The sequence below is a fragment of the Ctenocephalides felis genome, unplaced genomic scaffold, assembly GCF_003426905.1.
Source record: "Ctenocephalides felis isolate EL2017-DRISC unplaced genomic scaffold, ASM342690v1 CF-g0.4_SCAFFOLD_01170, whole genome shotgun sequence".
Classification (NCBI taxonomy): Eukaryota; Metazoa; Arthropoda; class Insecta; order Siphonaptera; family Pulicidae; genus Ctenocephalides; species Ctenocephalides felis.
This window is the reverse complement of record NW_020537324.1, coordinates 37,504,540-37,526,041: the sequence shown is the minus strand read 5'-3', so window position 1 is coordinate 37,526,041 and position 21,502 is coordinate 37,504,540. Positions and strand designations below refer to the sequence as shown.

Here is a 21,502-nt window from a genome sequence, read left to right as displayed (position 1 = left end):
AGCAATTCCACTGTACGGTATAACCAGCAAAGAAGCTTACGAAATGGTTGAAGAAACTGCAAAGAATCGCGAAATGATGGCAAGACTAACCGAGAAAAACTCCACTGTTAGTGAAACCACCATAAATCCATTTATGAATGAAACATATGGGTAAATATAAATTTGGCAACTTTATATAATGTAAAAATAAAACTGTTGAATATCATTTTCAATATATTTCTATTTTTTCAGCGATTACGCGTTCAGCTCGTCTACTGATGGATCAGCAACGGATTATGAATATTTAGATTTGGAAACAATCGAACCAAATATAACCGAAGAATATCACGTCAAACCGCAGGAGGGACCTTCTCTAGATGGGCAAATGTTTGGAATAATGAGAGGACTGGTGCTTAGCTTGAGATAACTCATCGTATAATAGATATTTAAAATAGAAAACATTAGAAATGAGTGGTAGTGTGCATGCTTGCATTATATTAGAAGAAAATGACGATCGTTTTTTATAATTATAATTAAATATTTATTAATTATATATCTAAAAACTAAATGTGTATATATGTGTGTGGTTTTATAATTGTGTCTTAGTGTATGATTGCAAATGACTATAAATTTTCTGCATGTAAAAATTTTTGAAATACTTGACATTGGAACACAACAAATAATGGGGTTCCAAAATTTAGATCAATTTTTTAGACATGACAAAGCCTATTACAATAATGGTCTTAAATGTAAAATGTCCAACTATGTAATTCAATATTACTGAATATCTGACCAAAGTAAATGATAATATTTTGTTTTGTTTTTATCAAAATTCAAAATTTATTTTCATCTGTAATAATTATCATTTCAAATGTAAAATAAATCCAAGAAATAAAACAAAATACTCAAAAATATTTCATTTTTTATTTAAAACTTTGGATTTACAAAAATTTTAAAAATTGAATATTTTGTTTTCTGAAAACAGAAAAAAGTAATGAGTCCAAAAAGGTAAACAAGATAGTCTTAAAAACAAAACTAAATGGTTTTCAATCATACCTAATACATCACTTATTAACTTCCCGAAGGAGAATTTTGTTTTCATAAAAAATCCGATTGGCTAATTTTATGCTTTAATAATAGCAGCCAAGTGAAAAAAATTTCGTCCACGTTTTAGCCCGCAATTCTCAATCGATTTCAAAAATTCAGAACTGTTCGACAGATATTATTTGGAACTCGACCTGATTAGATTTGCTGGCACAAGTTCTTGTGATTAACTGTTGAAACTTTTTTCGACGGTTTTTACAATTTTTCTAGATCATATTAAAATATTACGGCCCTACATCAAGGTGTTTAATTTTAAAAATTATTCAAAGTTAGCAAAAATTAATGACGTTTTTTGGCGTTTGTCAATATTAGACATTTCATCGATGTTTTCTTAAAAACGACTGAACCGATTTCAAAAATTTAAAAGCATTAAAGTTTGAAAAAAAAGAAAGTTGCTGAGTTGAGATAAATCAAAATTTGAATATCACAAATTTAAAAGTCATTGTTTTGGAGTCAGCAAAAAAAATAAGAAAAATTAACTCTTGCTGTTTAAAAAATGTTACCATTAATAATAATATCAGGAACTACGTATGTACATGATATTCGTAATCATGCAGTTGAAAATTTTATCTTAATACCTAAATCTCAATTTTGGTTGATCAAGTCAATTATTTCATATTTCGGAAAGTTCATGCAACTTATCTTACGACAAAATGCCATTTTTAACTATTTTTTTTTCAATTGTGTTATTTGAAAAAATAACAAGGTTTTCGTTTTAGTGGTATAAATTGTATAATTAATATTATAATTATATATACTATAATATAATATAATATTATCATGATATCTTATATATAAAATTCTTCTGTAACAATGTAAGTTTCATTAATCCTCCTAAACTATAATTCGGAATTTCATGAATCTTCCTGAAGTTTGTTCGGGAAATTTTCTAAAATGTTTTGATTCATAGAAATATAGTTAGATTGTAGAAATAAATGGAAAAAATTACAAAAAACCGCTTATCATTGTTTGACCTTTAAAATATTTAAGGCATGGTTTGACATTAAAAACAAATGACAACTGTCATTTGCCAAACATTTCTATTCACTTATAGGCTAAGGCAATATTAAAATATAATAAATTCATGATTAAAAATAAAGAAAATGTAATGTCTACCTTATTATTGCCAAAAAGAAGCTGAGATGTGATGAAAATTAAAATAATATAAGATAATAAGTCAACATCTGACAGATGATGCAGTCTGCGCATGCGTCTCGCGCATAAAACTTAGCCTACAATTCACTTTGACTGATTATTATTTTTTAACTTTTAAATGCAGTCGTGTTTTGCCTTACTTTACTAAATCAAGATACAAAAATAATTTATTTATTCAAACAATTATTTAGAAGTTTCATTGTGTCTAAAATTCATATGTTTGGCATTGGATACGAAATATTTACTCAAGACAATGGAGCATTTTGGGTCTGAATATTTTTAATGTGCTTCAATTTGCAAGAAATTTTGGAATTAGGTTTATCTTACTCTCAAGTTTAAAAATAAAAATAATTTAGAATCATTTGCCACTTCCCGGGGGATGACATCTCTTTTCAGTGGTTCAATTGTATCTCTTTCAAACTAACGTCGGATATCGATAAAAGAACTAATTAGAATAGAAAAATGTTTAATAATGTTTTTCAAAAAAAAAATTACTTTTCAAGTTACTGGCTACTGAAAATTTGTAGTTTTTTGCGTTTTTCATCGTTTTTTGCAATTATTTCTAAAAATATACATTTAAACGAAAATCATGTAATGAACAAAATTATTTCAATCAAAATCCTAATAAATCGGTGTTCTATAAATTGTTCTAGGAACAATATTAGGCTAGATATGAAAATGGGGTTTTATAGTACTCAAAATAAGTTTTAAAATTAGTACTTCTGCGTGTAAGATGAGTGAGCTATCATGCAGATAAAAGACGCATACAATATTTTTTTCGTTTAAAGCAAATAGTTTTTGAGTGCCATTTCCACCAAAATTAAAAATAATCGTATTCCCTCTCGAATCAACTTGGTTTAATAGATTTTGACGAGTTCTAGAAAATACCAGTGCAAAGGATTTCCAAAAAGCTCATGATTTCATGAAAAAAAAATCTATTTAAAAAAATAAAAGATACGTATAAAGGTATATAAATGAAAATTCAAGGTCTTTTACTGACCAATCAATTAATTGATACTTAATTTACTGACAAATATTGATAGTGTACAACCAGAGTGTCTTTCGAGTCCTTCAATCCTTTGCCATTTCAAAATAAGAGAAGTTACGGTAAAATTTATGATAGAGAAAGTTGTAGCTCATTTAATTACCTTTAAAGTAGTGTATTGCAAGTATTGATAAAATCAGAATTAAAAGAGTTATAATTCAATTAATCCGATGGGTGGTGACGGAGTGCAAATTGTTTTTACTTCTGAACTTAAGATTAAGATTAGCCTATTTCCGACACACGGTTTTTTCCTCTCCATTTACTGCAATTTTGTTGATCGTAGGTTGAATAGAGCACTTGTGAACAGGATTTGACAAATTAATTCACTTCAAATATAAACTTAAGTAATAATGTATATAAATTTATTAGTGAGAAAAATGTAATTTAGATATAAAAATTACTAAAAGCCAGTTGAAATATGGTACAAATATATAAAAATTATAGGCAACATTATTGAAGCCATTATTTTGGGTAGAAAAAACCAATGTGATATTGTTCTTTACCGGGAATGCTATTTATTAATTCTTTCTGGATTTGTTATACCCTTTAAAAGACTTCAATTTTCAACACGTGTAAATTATGCTATAAATCACAAAGGCAGGCGATGATTTTTTGTGTGATACATTTGGAAAGTCAATTTTTAGTCGTGAATAAACAAAAAATCATTCATTTTTACATCCACACCTACAAGTATGACTAAAAAATTGTATAACCCTTGACATTAAAATAAATTGAGCTATTGGAATTAAATTTGTGGTTTAAATTGCAGTGTTTAATTTTTATTATATAATTTTATTGAACATATTTCAATATTTGTTAAAGGGATAATTAAAGTGTTAACTGTAGGAATTGAGAATCATCATTTTATTTTAAGCAGCTCTACAGTCACTCATTTATTGATTTAAATAGTAATTCGAAAAACAATAATTATTAATTTTAACTGAACGGTAAATATTAGTACAGGATATTGAAAAAATGCAGAATTGGGTACAGGACAACGTCTGTCGGGTCATCTAGTATATATATATATATATCATTCTCATCTTATATAAAAATGAAGCTCGGAATTATGTTAAGTATGCTAAAAGTCTAAAATGACTGTACGGAATTGGCCAGTTTTAGTCTTGAAAATTTCGTGCTAATCCAGAGATTATGCAAAAGGGGTGAAATTACTTCAAATCCGCGTAGAAACTTTATATTTAAATTTAAATTTTTTTGTAAAAGCGTAATTTAAAATGAAACAATGGCCGGCGGCTCATACGTCAAAGGTCAAATGAATTTGACAGATCATTTTCAATTAATTTTATTAGAGTGTTTTAAATGAATATTATTAAATACTGTTTAACTGTAGTATGTAATTTTATTAGTAATTTTATTTACACATATAAAACACTGTTAAACGGGTCGCAAGTGTTGTTAGAAACTCAAAAGATCAACTTTTTTGAAATGTATGTTTAATATCAAAATAAACTTTTTGGCTTTATGGCATTTTTGCTTCAACTCTTCTACTAAAACCTTTTTTGCCATCGAAGATAAGACTATAAACTTTGGTCTTGACTGACAAATATACTATAACAAGAAAAACTAATTAGCAAATTTCTGCAATATATACTCATAGAAAAGAAGCTTTGCAAAAGATAAAAGGATAAAAAGTCAGAAAAGAGATAATAAAAGTATAGAAAAAGGTAAACAAATGCAAAAACAAACTGTAAGATAAATCGACAAAAATCAGTGGACAGAACTAATAAAAAAAAAAGCGATTTTTAAAATCAGCAACTGAATCAGAAGAATGGTATTTTGTGGATAATCTTACACAAATAGAGTAGATTGTGTAGGGTTTATCAATTTATCATACGTAAGATGTGGATACTTGTTTGTGGAGTTATGTGTAACTTTAGAAGAAAAATTGTATCCACATACAACACATATACACACATCCGTTTCTTCTAAGGTATTCCAAAATGTTCAGAAACCTCTAAAGCGTAAAGAGATGCAAATATTTTCATTTTCGATTTTTGAACGATTACTAACTTACCCTACGGGAAGTTAATAAAGAAAATATAAATGATTAAAGGCAACATTTTCGTTTTTTGTCGTTACGACTTGTTCCGATAGATGTTACAACTAGCACGGAACATAGAAGTAAGACCCTTTTTCTAGAAAATAATTAATTGTGAAATAATGAACTTCAATTTTGGAATTACTTATACTTGATAAGATAGAGCAATAGATACAGCATCCACGCATCATAATTTCGTAGAATATAATCAGTGAATCTAAATGAAGATATAATGATTTTAATAAAAACTGTTATAACAAGCTCCTATCTTAGCTTTATGTATATATAATATGCTTATGCATTTATAAATATGACTTTTCAATGTTATGTTTTCTCGACTATTCAGTCGTTCCCAATCGTTTTGCTTGAAATTTGTAAAAAGTATGTGTGTTTGTTTATCTTGAAAACGGCGGCACCGATTAGAAAAAATTAATTTCATGAAACTCGATAATCACTAAGCACATATATATTGGTTTTTGTATTATCAGAGTACATACAATTTTTGCATAAAACAATTTAATGAAAGGTTTCGCCAAGCTTTGGCAAAAAATACATAAATAATTTTGAATAATCGATCAATTAGAAATCATGCAAATTTTTTTTTATTGTTTTGTTTTATTGTTTATTCTAATTTACATTAAAATCGCTATAAATGCTTATATGTGAGTGGGATAAAAAGGTCCAACTGAATCTTCAACTCTAAAAAAGAGTAAATAAAAATGTAAACTAGTGAAGCATGGCATCGTTCCTTAACACAAATTGCTTAAACTTCCTGTACCAGTAATTTTGACTTTTTATCAAATTTGAAATACATTACGTACTTAATTCGTTCCGGAAAAAAGTTCATTGTGCAAAAAGTTCGCTATGCAAAACGCGTTTTTTCATACAAATTTATCAAAACAAAATTAATTCGTTCTTTAGTTTGAAATGTAGACATAAAAAATAAGATATATTTTACATATAATAAAGACTTTTTAAAAAATATTACTGATTTACAAAATAAGTTATTATCAGAGTCGTACTGCCTCTTTTTGTGCCCTTATAGCTTCTGAATTTTTAAAGAAACAGTCAATAGTTTTTTTCCAACAATTATATTTTCACAGCGGAGCAAAAATTTTCATAGTCCACTCTTTGAATTAATTTGAGCAGCATATTTTTTTTTGAGTACAATTGACAATAAATTAGTACGTTGTATGAAGCAAAGTTCGTTGTGCAAAACGTTCGCGCCCGTAAAAAAAATTCGTTATGCGCATTGCCGATTATGCGAGGCGTACATTATGGGAGTATCACTGCAATTTAAAATTTCTGAAAATTTTGAACCTTTGTTAAAATAATCACACAAATACAAATTATCAGAGCGCGAAAGCGCTGCGTGACAGTTTAACAGGTAAACTTTGGTACGAAAACTACAGAAATGTAAACAAACAATTTATACTTATTATTAAATTCTTTATAAAATATATAATAATTTGATTAACAAATTACTGATAAACATTTTTGTCCAAACGCCAGATAGCATTTGTTTTTAATTTTTTCATTGGATCTAAGTAAAATCTAACAAGTAAAATGTTTTTTGGATTATTGAAAAGGGACGCTCCGTTCTCTGAAGAACCGAATCAATTTTTTTGAACTTTTAGCCCCGTATATTCAAAACGGTTAGACCTGACTTTGCCAAAAACTAACCAACACGGCATTTTATCAATAGGATTGGAATATTTGAATCATTCAAATCGTTTGATCCGTATTTTCGATCGTCGACAAAAATTTGTATCCGCACATACATAAACACACACATACCCACACGCATAAATCAATTTTTCCTCAGATATGCCATAATGTTCACAAACCTTTAAAACGTGGAGATATATAAAAATTTTCATTTTCGATTTTTTTTTCCATTACTGTAACTTATCCCACGGAAAGTTAATTAGGTTGGCAAAAACAATTTTACAAGAGATAAGTTAAATAAATAGTTATTCTAACTATGCTAATGATTATTCCTAAGGATAAACCAGTTCAAGGTTATATACAGTATTATCTCTGTAAAAAATGAATTGAATAATGTAGCTATTATTTGGTAAAATCCTTTCAAAATTAAATGTAAGACTTTGAATCTGTTTGCTACCTGGTTGTCCTTGTCTGGAAGCAGTAGAAAGGACAAGACGACAAATTTTTGAAAAATACACATTTTTACATTATAGAATTCTCAGGAAGTTTTACTGATACAGTCAGATAGTTGTTTGTGTGATATATAATGAATATAATTATTCAAAATAAATTGGTATAGAATATATAATTCACATTTGAAGGTTGAACACTTTCTACTAAAAAGCAAACATATTTCCGAAACCTGATCCTTGTTCAAAAAGAAAATGGTTTTAAAATAAATTTCAAATTATTTTTATAAAAAACACTAATTTATATATAGGTGTTCCAAATTTTAGAATTTCTCAAAAAAATCATATCCAATTTCTCAATCAAAGTAAAAATTTATAACTTGCTCTCATTTCCAATGAAATACCTGAGACGTCATTCCGTACATAAATCCAGCACATGTGTACAGATTATAGATAATATCGATAATGATAAATAATTCATTAAGTATTGCATTCATCTGGATGATAAGGCACGTGATATTTTTATATAAATGAATTAACTTCAAGCGGTGCGATGAATCAAAGGAACGACAGTGTTTTTCTATTGTTATATTGATTCTGTAAAAGGTTGATATCTTATCAGCATAGATTATTTAGCGATTTTCTCAGATTTGTATGAGATATATACATATGTATGAAAAATAAGAGAAGATTTCGATATATCGTATTTTCTAAACGCACTGGTTTTTAAATTATTCACAAACGCAAACGGATAAACCCATATTTCCTTCACGGTTATCTATAAAGAACTATCTATATAATTCAATGCTTTTACAATATAGATTAATCGAAATCAATTTTCGCCTGGAAACATATTTAACTTCTCGTAGGGTAAGTTATCTAAAAATAAGTACACAATAAAATTAAGGACAGGATTTAATGCATCAAGTTTTCGAGAAAAGGCTCAAAAACAGTAGCCTTTAAGACGGTAAGCGATTAAGAGCGACAGAACTTGATTAAGAGGTCCCGGGTTCGAGACCCAGCAGTGTCTCTAATACTATATCCATCCCATCAGATGATACCATTCTACAGGCCTGTGTATGTCTTTGAAAGCTCTTTGAATTTCTAATCTACTAGTAAAAACTCCTTCACTCTACTACAACGTTTAAATAGTTCCGTCCAAACCAATTTCAGATTCCTGATTTGGTGCGTTACTTCCAAATTCGTCTTCTCATATATTTGTTTGTGATATCTATCGATTTAATATCGTACTTGATCCATCTGTATAGTCTTTATCACGAAATTTTCTCATCATTACAGTCGATAATAGAACTGCCTTGTGGATTGGTGCTGGTATAAATAGTAGTATCACAATTTATTTTTGTTACTAATATATATAAAAAAATATTGAATTTATAAAATAATTTCTATATTTACAACTTAAAAAGTCATAACATCATTTCACAAAACTGATATTACCTATAATGGGAGTTTTGAATTGAAAGTGGCCAACCAGCCATTTTGACTGGCGTGGTATATGTAGGGTTAAAGATGACTATTTCAACAATTTAGCAACGACAAAAATTGTTAAACATTATCATAGATTGATGAATTTGAAACGAAATAATATGTACAAATTTTAAAATTAGTCCATAACAATAACTGAAAATTTATTATAGTTCAACTTTATATTACCAGTAAAAATAATGCACTTTCACACTTCTTTTAAAGTGCTATGTATATCAAACTACTCAAAAGAACCTAAAGAATAAACAAAGAAACATTTTATGTTATAGAACAAGAACAAAAAAATATTAGGCAAAATGTATTTAAATTGTTTGTTTCGTATTTATTACCACTGATAAATCGTTTGAACTCCTTAGAATTGATAATCTTGTTTAATTGAAACAAATCATAACAATAACTAAATATCAATCATTGTTATTCAGATACTGTTACAAAAATTTGACTGTGTCAAATTTTTGTGTTAGTGTTAGCTATTATGGAAAATTCCACTGCAATCTGTAAAAACCATCAAATTTCAAAATCCTTTCATTGTAAGTCATTAAATTCGGCGCCGCGTATGCAATCACGATAATATGTCTATTATCGAAAGATTAATACCGATAAAATACACTTGTACGAAATATGATAACAAGTGGACATTCTGCCGTGTGCCCTTAAGATAACGCAATTATTGTAGTCCAGGGAACAAGGACGGGAAAACATCCAAACACATTAGTTTTGTAATTCTAGACAAAATGTCAAAATTGTTCATAATTGATATATTTTGAGATACACTTATTATACTCCTACAAAATAAAGACGGATAGACGCTGCAACTATTCCTCTACCGAATCAAGTAGATACTAGTGGTGCATAACATCTTGTCTAAGGCAAATTGCTGGAACTTTCCGTACCAAATATTACTTTCTAAAAAGCTTAAATTTTGTTATTTTTGAGAATTCTGAAATTTTTGAAAGATTTTGTCTTTTTCGAATTTCTTTGAATATTTTGAACTTTTTTCAAGCAATCGCACTTCGTTAGCTGTGTAGGGACGAAATATCAAAGCGCGTAAGAGCTGCGTCGCAGTCTAACGAATATAACGAATATACCAATACGGAACCCATAGAAATGTAAACAAAACTTGTACTTTATAAAAATCTCTATAAAATATCAGATAATTTGATGTGCTTATGTCTAATAATCATTTTTGACCGCTAAATGGTATTTTTTAACTTCCCGAAGGAGAAGTTTATGTTTTCATCAAAAAAACCGATTCGCTAATTTTATATTTTCTCGACGTTTCAAGCCATTCTGAATCGAATAAGACCAAATCTGAAATACAGATTTTTTGCTGTAAATCGACGTTTTCTCAAAAACGGTTGGACCGACTTCAAAAATTTAAAAGCCATTCGGTGTATTTCGATGAGGACTAGCGTTTATCAATTTTGCGCAATTATCAGCGAAGCCGTTTCTTTGATTAGTTTTTGGTAGAGATCGGCCGGGCCGTTTTCTTGTAATAAAGTGTTAAAAAAATTCGACGATCTTTATGAATTTTTTTTTGGCGGTAGGTACCATAGTCTTACAGATCATACTAAAATATTACGGCCTTACGACAAGTCGTTTAATTTTAAAAATTCTTCAAAGTTTGCAAAAATTAGTATCGTTTTTTTTTTTGGCATTTGTCAAAATTATCCCTTTGAGCGACGTTTTCTCAAAAACGTCTGAACCGATTTCAGAAATTTAAAAACCATTTGATGTATTTCAATGAGGACTATGGTTTGTCAGTTTTGTGAGACGATCTGCCGAGCCGTTTCTTTGTAATTTGGAAAAAAGTGTTAAACTTTTCGTCCACATTTAAACTCTTTTTTTTTAGCGATATATATCATGGTCTTATAGAACTTACTGAAATATTACGGCCTTACGACAAGTATTTTAATTTGAAAAATTCATCAAAGTTTGAAATAATGAGTAGTTTTTTTGACGTTTGTCAAAATTAAAATTAGACGATTTACTTGGTATAACGATAGAGTACTTGGTCTTACTTAACATACTAAACCATTAAAGATCTACGGAAACTGGTTAAATTATAAAAATTATTGATTTTTTAAAATTTGCTTTTAGAAAATACTCCAAGTTAACGTGTTTATTCGTTTTCAATTATGTGTAATAAATCCACTCGGAATATTTTTAATCACTCATAAATAAATTTATTTTATATTGTTTATGTCGATTATTTACACATATCGGAAAGTTCATGTAATCAACTAGTTTTACTTTTTTCATTGGATCTCTAAAACCAATAAAAAAAGTCGACCTGTATACTCAAAAATGTAATAATTTCTTTATTTTGTACATTACATACAATTAATACAAGTAAAATTTTTGGACTTAATAAAATCGGACGTTCTGTACTCTCAAAAGCTGTATTACCATTTTTGCCCCGTATCTTCGAAAAGGCTGGAGCTGCCCTGGCTAAAAACTAATGAAATAATTAGTACGTTTCCTTATCAATAAAATACGAATGTTTTTTAAATCATTCACATTTGCCGTCAACGAAAAATTGTATCCGTCTCACATAGTATAAAACTAATTAGATTTATGATAGATACAATTGTATGTTACTTGTCAAAAATGACTCTTCTGAACACTTTTATATACTATATCGTTTGTATCTACATCCGATCAAGACAAAAAAATGTTTTAATTCCTACTTCTTACCTCTGTTACAATTATAAGCCATTAATACAATAATAAGCCCCTGTTTCCCCCTCCCCTCTACTAATATTTCAGATTATAATTATAGAGAACAATTATTACAATCCATTGAAAGTGAAATGGCTTCAATGCTATACAACTTTACTTGCATCACTTGAACATAAAACAACGTAATAAAAAAAACGAAACCATGTTTTTTCTTTACAAATAATCACGAAGAAAAATATTTTTTAAAAACATTGAAAACTCACCACTCTTTCACTTTTCAGAAAAGATTTTAATAAGACTTTTTTCAGAATGCAAATTGAAACACTTTAAATGAAAACGAAAAGAATAGAGTTAAATGACAATTTCTTAGTTTTAATAATACGAAATAATCTGACACTTATCATTCAAAATCATTCATTTTTATACATGAATACTATTTTTATTTAATCCATTCAAACGTAGAGAAGACAAAAAATAAAAGTGAATGATATTTGTTTTCAATAAAATCGACCGATTATAAAGGTGTGGTAGGACGCAGAAATGTTAACCTTTCCAACAAATTATACCGCATGGAATTGCTATTGCATCTTCTCAACATTGTATGCATTATGAACAAATGAAATATATAATGTTAATTTTCTATTGAAAATTGACAATTGCAAATTTTATTGAACTTCTCAATTTAAAATTATACATATTATACGAGCTTTTATTTTGCACTTATTGTAGAGCGGGGCACAAAGGACTAATTTGGCTTTAAGCAATTATTTTGTAAAATCAAACCAATTATATCAAAACAAAATACACATATCAAACAAACTGACCATGTTCAGTAAAATTGCCAGTTAATTCACCATTGTAGGAATATGTTTTTTGCTATTTTTTTTAAAAATTGTCATCTGGTCTTTTTTACCAGATAGGCGGAGTAAATGGGAGAGCCAGGGAACAAAAACATTTTATTTTCACTTTTTGTAAAAGTTTATAAAGTAATAGCTATATTATGCAATCAATAGAACAAAGTTAGAAATCATAATGTAAATATGTATTTTTAAACATTTTTTCAAATCTTACTACTTTATAAATCTTGCTTTTGCAATTATTTCTGTTAATTTATTATGATCAGAATCATTAATTCTTGAAATATCATAACTGCAAATGAGATTAATAAAACTTATGTTTGAAATACATATTTTATGGGCACTTTTTTATAAAGATCATATGGAACTTCGAAAAAAGAATTTATCATCAGTATTGGAATAACTATTAATTTAATATATCTTCTATATAACTGTTTTTGTACCGTATTTTATATATTTATTTACTATTTTCTTTTAGGTTTTAACCCAATCGCATGTAAGCTATCTATCTTGAAAATAACAATACATTTTATAAAAGAATTTAATAATACTTAAAAATTATATTGTAAACCTCCACAACCGTGCTTAAAAGCAAAATGTCTAACAATTAAAAAAAAACTTTTATTAAATATTTGACAACGTGGCCGTTTATCTCATAATTACAATGTCGTCTGATTTAAGGCGATGGTTGATTACACATCATTTTTCCACTACTTCGAAATAGTATCATTGAACAAATCTACACTTTACTTGTTTTTGAGATAATGGTGGTGAACTTTCTAATACGCGGGCCTTTAAACCTTTTACTACCCTACTTACTTTAAATTGACTTGTTTTCATAAATCAACGTAAACCGTCATTATTACAACTAAAAATATATAGAGTCTTCTACAATCAAAATCAACGTAAACAACAATTATTATCATGATACGAATAAAATATGTGCGTAGTTTTTACTATAACACAGTGTACATTATCTTTGACCACATCTTACAAACTATACATCCATCTCATCTTCATACCAGACAATAGCTAGACCAGATAATATCATTCTACAACTAGGAGCAAGATTTTGTTCCAATTGCACCGATGTGTGATTTGTTTAAATTATTAAAGATAACTATTTTAACAATTTAGCAAAGACAAAAATTATTACACATTCTCATAGATTGGCGAATTTGAAGCAAAATAATATGTACAAATTTTAAAATTAGTCGAAAATAATAACCAAACTAAAAATTTATTATAATTCAACTTTATATTACCAATAAAAATGATGCACTTCCACACTTTTTTCAAGAGCTAATCAAACTGCCCAAAAGGACCTAAAGCATACCGATAGAAAAATATTTCATTTTATGGAATAAGAATAAAAAAATATTAAACAAAATGTATTTAATTTTTTTGTTTCATATTTATTACCACTGATAAATCGTTAGAACTCCTTAGAATTGATAATCTTGTTTAATTCAAACAAATCACAACAATAACTGGACTTTTTTACCCGCGGGCCTTTAAAAACCACTCTACCCTACTTACTTATACCTATAGTGAATTACCCCTACTACTGAAAACGCTGAGTGTAAGAAATTTGCTGTGCTAGAAAACTAAAAGTATTAACATTAACAGCATATATTTTGGTAAAATATGCAGTGGACCTTTGGGATTAAACAACTTTGGATTTCTATTGAATTCGCTATGTTTACGAAAACGGCGAGTTATATTTTTAATAAAACGATAGAATACTTAAAAAAATGTATTTAAATACAAAAACGAAATTTATCAGAATCAAGATTTTTGATTATCCTAAATTTTTCCGCACCTAAATTCACGAACCCAAATGCATTTTGAACCTATGATGAATGAATGGCGAGAAACCAGAAAAACTTCTGACACTTTTCACAATATTGGATAAAGAGACAAGACAAGAGACCCCGTGGTGGGAGGTTATAAATCACCTGTTCGAGTTGCAAACGGCTGCTAGTGTTTATTTATCTTTGCTCGCAAAAACAAATCACATGAGGGACAACGCATAGCCGAAGTGACATTGGTCAACACGCTGTGATGTGGATTAGTTATCCATGACTGTGCACAGATCAATTTCAGTGATATAAATTAATATTTGAAAGTGAAACTAAAAAAGAAGCTTAATTTCGTGACGAATCGAATATAAATTGTATTGTTGAAATTTTTGCGCGAAACCAACAAGGTAAGTTTGAATTTTAACTGCATTTTTTAAAATTACAATACTGATAAATATCATATAATTCTTTTTCTAAATTTTACTACCTCTATATTAGTGAAACAGCGGTGAGCATGGCCCTAATGGCAACATGCTCGGCTCGCATGATAGAGGTACCGCGATCGAATCTCACTTCTTTGTATAAAAATTTACTATGAATGCTGAATACGGTATATAAACACGTATATGCAAATTCGACTCAACAAAATTTGAGAAAAAAAGTGATCATAAATAGAATATAAAAAAATAATGCATCTTGAAATCAATATGTTAAAATCTTATGAATAAAACAAAACGTCGAATGGATAAAAAAAATGAATATGATAATGTGCATGGCTTAATCCTTTCGTGAGGTTAATAAAAACAATATCAGTGGAACGTAAAAACGATGATTAAATAATTAAATTTAATAAGAACAATTAGCAATAAATTATGCGTGACATCATTTAGGAATTGAATAGAATATAAATTGCGATAATAATGTAAAGTGTATAACTTGAATTTTACAAATGTATGATATATATATATATATATATATATATATATATATATATATATATATATATATATATATATAATATACAACGATATAGTGTCACCTTGAAAGTTTTAAAATGATTTCTATAAAAGAACAAAAAAATGTGGAACTGAAAACTATTCTGAATGACTCAAATAAAAATGTAGCGTTAAATTAATAATTATAAGTGATGGCTTATCATATATAGTGTAGTACTCTGTAAAAAATCACATTCCAAATTCGACTTTCATAGCGCATATTATATGAATTATAGAGATATTTTATTAGCCGTCAGATCATAATTAAAACTAGTGGGGTGTATGGCATCGTGCCTTAAGGCAAATTGCTGGAACTTTCTGTACCTTAACGAAATGTTCGAGAAATATTAAATATTTTCAAATAGATTATTATAAATATTGTAACATTGCCTAATATTTATAAGAATTATATAAACTGAATTGCAAAGTTGAAATTATTTGTTTAAAGTATATTAGAATTTTAGTCAGAATTAAAAACAAAATCTGAATTATTTTCGATATACAAAAAATTTTTTTTTGAAAAATAATAATAAGCTCTGTATCTTCGAAATAGCTGGGCCTGCCTTTGCCAAAACTAATAACCACTTCTCCCAATCATTACTAATTGACTGTTTTTAGATCATTTAAATCGCATGCTCCGTTCTCTCAAAAACTCGATTCCTATTTTCTGCACTCTTTGCTCTTTATCTCCGTAACTGCTAAGCCTGCCTTTGCCAAAAACTAATCAGCACATCTCCCTATCAATAGAAATCGAATGTTTTTTGAACCATCAAAATCGGTTGATCCGTGCGCCCGAAAACGTGAACGAAAAAATGCGGACACACAAAACACACACACACATCCATTTTTGCTGAGGTATGCCAAAATGTTCAGAAACCTTCAAAACGTCGAGTAATGCAAAAATTTTCATTTTCGATTTTCGGCCCATTACTATAACTACCCTACGGAAAGTTAAAAAAAGTTTTTCTCGCAAAGTAATTTAGCAATATATAATTATATTATCGAAAATAATCATTCTGTTTAATATATTAAAATAAAAATTATTTACTAATAATATCTTATATATAAATTTTCTCTACGTATGTTGTCCCTAAACTGCTTCTAAACGGCTATTCAAATTTTGATAAATCATTCAGAGGTTTATCAATGACAATGAAATCTAATATATAATAATGAAATAATTTGAAAAGTCAGGTAATCAACTTTAAATTTTATATTATACCTGATCAAAAATTCTAAATTATTCTCATTTATGTTTCCAAAATGCTAAAATTCGCATAGTTCTTAATATTATATATTTATAAAAAATATTGCTCAAAGACTTACAAAAGTATGAATTACTTTGGACTTCAATTTCATAGTTCCATTTACGTACATTTTGTAACAAATCATTCGAGCTAATCAAATGGGGCAATCGATTAGTTTTGAAATCATTCTAATCGCTTAATCCAATTTGGATTATTTAATTTCAGACAGAAAAAGTGTAAGATTTCGTGAGTATTTGAAATTGATCAATGTTCTTACAGCTTAAAGATAATAAAAGTTATCGCAGTTTGTCTCAGATTTTAAAGATTTTGAACTTGACTTTTCAAAATATAAATCTAGCACAATCCAATTGATGTATGTATAAAAGTATTTTCTTTCTTCCTTAGTTTTTTTGGTTGTGAGCACTGTTGTTTAGCTTACGAGACCTTAAAATAATTTCACATTATTTAATTGTTTTATAAGATGTATTGTTAATTAGTTAAGTATTAGTTGAATATAGCGTCTATAATTGCTTACATAGGTGGGGTAAAAAAGACCAACTGAAATTTTTACCTTGTCGCTTTTAATAATTTGACCCGCACATCACTATTTTTCCAATGATTCATTTATATCAATATTTTAAAATAAAATCTTCTAAATTAAATACATAGTTGAATTTTGTAAACACGTAAAAATAATGATTATTCAAAATCGTTATATATACGCATTTTTAATTATCATTGTATTTGTTGCAGTTAGCATGATAACTATGAATAGAATTGCATTAATAAACTTCTGATTACATAAGTTTGCATCAATTTGAATATTCCATTTTATACAATGTTAATTTATACAGTCATGTACACAAACATACATACATATATTATATGTATTGTTTCGACATATATATATATATATATATATATATATATATATATTTAAATATTTTTGCAGAATTAAAAAAAAATTAAATAACAAAATTATTTATTCAATTAAACGTTTCGACACTTGATGTGTGTCATCATTCAGTAATCTAAAAATTTATAACATAAATACACAGTTGATGATAAATATAAATATATAAAAGGAGAAAATTATACATACCAAACCAGGAAAAGCAACAGAAAAAATTAATTATGATGTAAAATTGATTGAACACTAAATTTGTGTAAAATAATAAAATACTATTATATTAACAAACGAGAAATAGAAGGAGCACATATTGCCCTCCTATATTTAATGTTATTGATAGCATTGCATTGTCGACACTGATCAATGTTACAACGCACGTGTAATGAAGGAGTGGAAGGAGGTTGTGAGAAACGAAAGGGGAAAGAAAAATAGAGAATAAATAATTTTGTTATTTAATCTTTTTTTAATTTGACGGTTGGGCTGCAAAAATATTACAAATATGTATCAAATATATATATATATATATATATATATATATATATATAATACTGAATCCGCTTTTGAAAACAGCAAAAACACATTTCTACAAAGATGAACTAGCTGCGAGTTTTACTGATTTAGTATTTATTATTTTTCATTGTGTACACCTTTGCCAGAGTAAAAGTTCAGTTGGTTCTTCTTGCCCCACCCACGTGTAAGCTTTTATAGATGTTATATACATCTTATAAAATACATCTTATAAAACATTTAAATAAGGTATATTTAAAAATTATATTAAAGTTTCGTAAACTAAACAACAATGCTCACAACCGGAAAAACTAACAACGAAAGAAAATACTTTTGTTATGAATTTTCAAAGATTACCGTTTAACTTCCGATAGCAACGTCGTAACAAACAAAGTGATAGATGGTTATACATTTTCCCCTCTACTTTCAAATATTGTTGTTAAAAAAAATCTTAAGCTAAGAATCTTCTCCATTTGTCTTGTTTATTTTCTAACATTTACCATGTTCTTAATTGATGACCTGAAACTCTTTCGGGATGTCGTAAAACTAGTGGTGTATGGCATCGTGCCTTAAGGCCAATTGTTGCAACTTCCCATACCAAAAATTATTTTTTTTAATAAGATTAATTTTTTTTTAAACTTTGAAAAAATTAGATTTTTGAACAATTTTACATTTTTGAAAAAAAAATGACTTGAAATTTTGATCTTTTTTTTAAAGCAATCGCACTGCTTTACCTGCATAGAGATGAAATATCAAAGCGCATAAGCGCCGTGTCGCCGTCCATAGAATAAACGATTTTACGGAACCCATAGAAATGTAAACAAAGTTGATACATATTCTCCATAAAATAACTGATAATTAGATGTGCATAAGTCTAATGACCTTTTTAACCGCCAAATGGTATTTTTTTTTTAGTTTTTCACTAGATCTCTGTAACCGCTAGACCTACCTTCCCAAAATTTAATCAGTTCTTCATCTTATCAATACAAGTAAAATGTGTTTTCAATATTTAAGTCGAACGCTCCGTTCTCTTAAAAACTGAGTTACCGTTTTGATACTTAATGCCCCGTGTCTTCGAAACGGTTAGACTTGCCTTTGCCAAAATCTAATCAGCACGTCTCCTTATCAATACGATTCGAATGTTTTTTGAATAATTTTTGATTGATCGGTGTTTCCGAAATCGTCGACGGAATTTGTATCCGCACACACGCGCACGCACACATACCCACATACATCCATTGTTTTTCTAAGGTGTGCCAAAATGTTCAGAATCCTTTGAAACATAAAAAATTTCAATTTCAATTTCTTGCGATTACTATAACTTACCCTACATGAAGTTAATAAATAACATACCTTAAAAAAATATTTTGTACCTTTTTGAGAGCTCACCATTAATTGGCACAATGGTCAATATTCGATTAATAAAATTATTAAATCGTTGAGTATGTCATCTATTAATCTCTAATACACTTTTATATATATTGCTTAACCTTCAACAATTTTTTATAATGATTATTATTACTATAATCAATATAGTTAATAAAGAAAATTATATACAGTGCACTTCGTTACGATTTTATGGTGTGAGTATGGAAACTATTTTGCCAATTCAAACTCTTATTGTATTAGTACATATAGTAGTATAATTAATAAATTGAATTATACAATTCTTCAATAGCCTATGGTTCTTCAACTACAATAGATAGATAATTAATTGTTAATCCAAACAGAATTTATATTGTAATTTTATACCACTATAATTAATAATTATTGTTTACGTACAATAGTATTACTCATATAAAAATATAACCGCTAATGCCCCACATACGAGTTTTAATATCATAATTACTTATATTAAGGTGATATTATTATTAATAGTTCGTAATTTAATTCCTATTAAGCCTCATGATGATTTGATTCATATTATTGAATTAATTCCAAACTTAAGTTTTTCTAAATAAAAGCACTACTATAATAAACTTACACAATCTAAAACTTTCAAGAAAAACTGTGTGCTCAAGATGTAATTTTTTCAAATAAAATATTAATGTTTTGTGTCCATCAATATTACAGAATATCCTCAAATCAATTCATCAAAACATATTTTGTGACAAAAATTAAAATAATGTTTTCGTATGCCTCATTAATAATTTAAAACATGTAAAAGTTTTATAGTTTTATTAGCGTCATCTCATTTGGTTTGGAAAAAAAAAACATTTCAGAAGAAACGGACATTAAAACAACTGATTTTAAATAATAAATCATTTTGTACGTATAACCCAGTGTATTTTTTTATTGTCGAAACATAGAAATATTTTCCGTTAAACAGAAACTATTATTATGTTTATGGTTGATTCGATTTCAGAATTTTAAAATGTCATAAAAACTTTATTATTATGTTTTGTTGAGAGATCTTTTCTTTCATCTTGTGAAAGAGTATCATATGTCAAATGAGACTTAATGGGGATATAACATATATTCACCTTTAAGGTTACGGTACATAAAATATTTAAGAATTACGGAATGGTATCATAAATTGTAATTTTATTATATTACAAAATTTCTTGAAAACGCATATAATTGCGATAAAGGCAAATTAGTTAAAATATACCCTGTACTGCATATAAAAAAATTACACTTTTGCTCTGATGGTCTATTACTTCACAATTTTAGTCACATCATGTCATCTAGCAAAAATTAAAATTCGGGTAAATTATTTAACACGTGTGATATTTGTTTTTATATGCCATATTCTCGAGAGTCAACAAATTAAACGATTTTAATAGTTCCGGGAACATTAAAATCGTGTTAAAAATGCCAGACGACTAACTGCTTTGAAAATACGTAGAAAAATGATATAAAAGTCAACACCTTTTGATTGAAAACGAGTATTTGGCATATACAATCCATATTATAAAATTTGATATGAAGCCTTTTAAATCATAAACATCTTTCTGGCATTCATATACGCAATTTGGGGACTAAATATAAGGAAAAAAAATGTACTGAAGGGAATATAAAAAAGAGATCTTTAAAATTTTCAAGTAAATCAGTCCAGTACAAGTTGGGATTTTTTAGGCATCATATTGCAAAAGACAGTTTAGAGAAAAACAAGTTTAAAGTTTTGAGGTGGAAGGAAACAGAAAAGGATTATCGTGGTCAAACAGCTATATTTCCAAAAATAATTTAAATTTTGAGAAAATCTCTTGTACACATATTATTCAATAGTTAAAACTTGAAAAGATAAAAAAGAAGAATTCTAGATTAAAATATCCCTTTAAAGCAAGCTGAGATTATTAAACTTTTTTCACTTATGAAATATGAATAGAATTCGTCCCATTATATTTTCTTTTATAAATGTGCATTTTGTTTTTGTTTTAAGATAGTGTTAAATAATATTAAAACTTAAACGTGACATAAAAATGTAACTACCTTATATAATAAAGCTTACTATTTCCTATTGATAGAGAGATGTGCTGATTAGTTTTCGGCAAAGACAGGTCCAGCCGTTTCAGAGATACGGTGCAAAGTGTGCCG

At 27.8% G+C, this 21,502-nt stretch overlaps 1 protein-coding gene across 1 annotated transcript in view; it reads left to right on the top strand.

Moving 5' to 3' along the window:
- Positions 1 to 14,500: 14,500 nt before the first annotated feature.
- The window catches only part of LOC113366623 (proton-coupled amino acid transporter-like protein pathetic), a 48,305-nt gene continuing 41,303 nt past the window's right edge, over positions 14,501 to 21,502 (top strand). The window contains exon 1 of the mRNA XM_026608259.1: positions 14,501 to 14,713. The gene's annotated coding sequence lies outside the window, so the exon portion shown is untranslated. The remainder of the gene's footprint in view (positions 14,714 to 21,502) is intronic.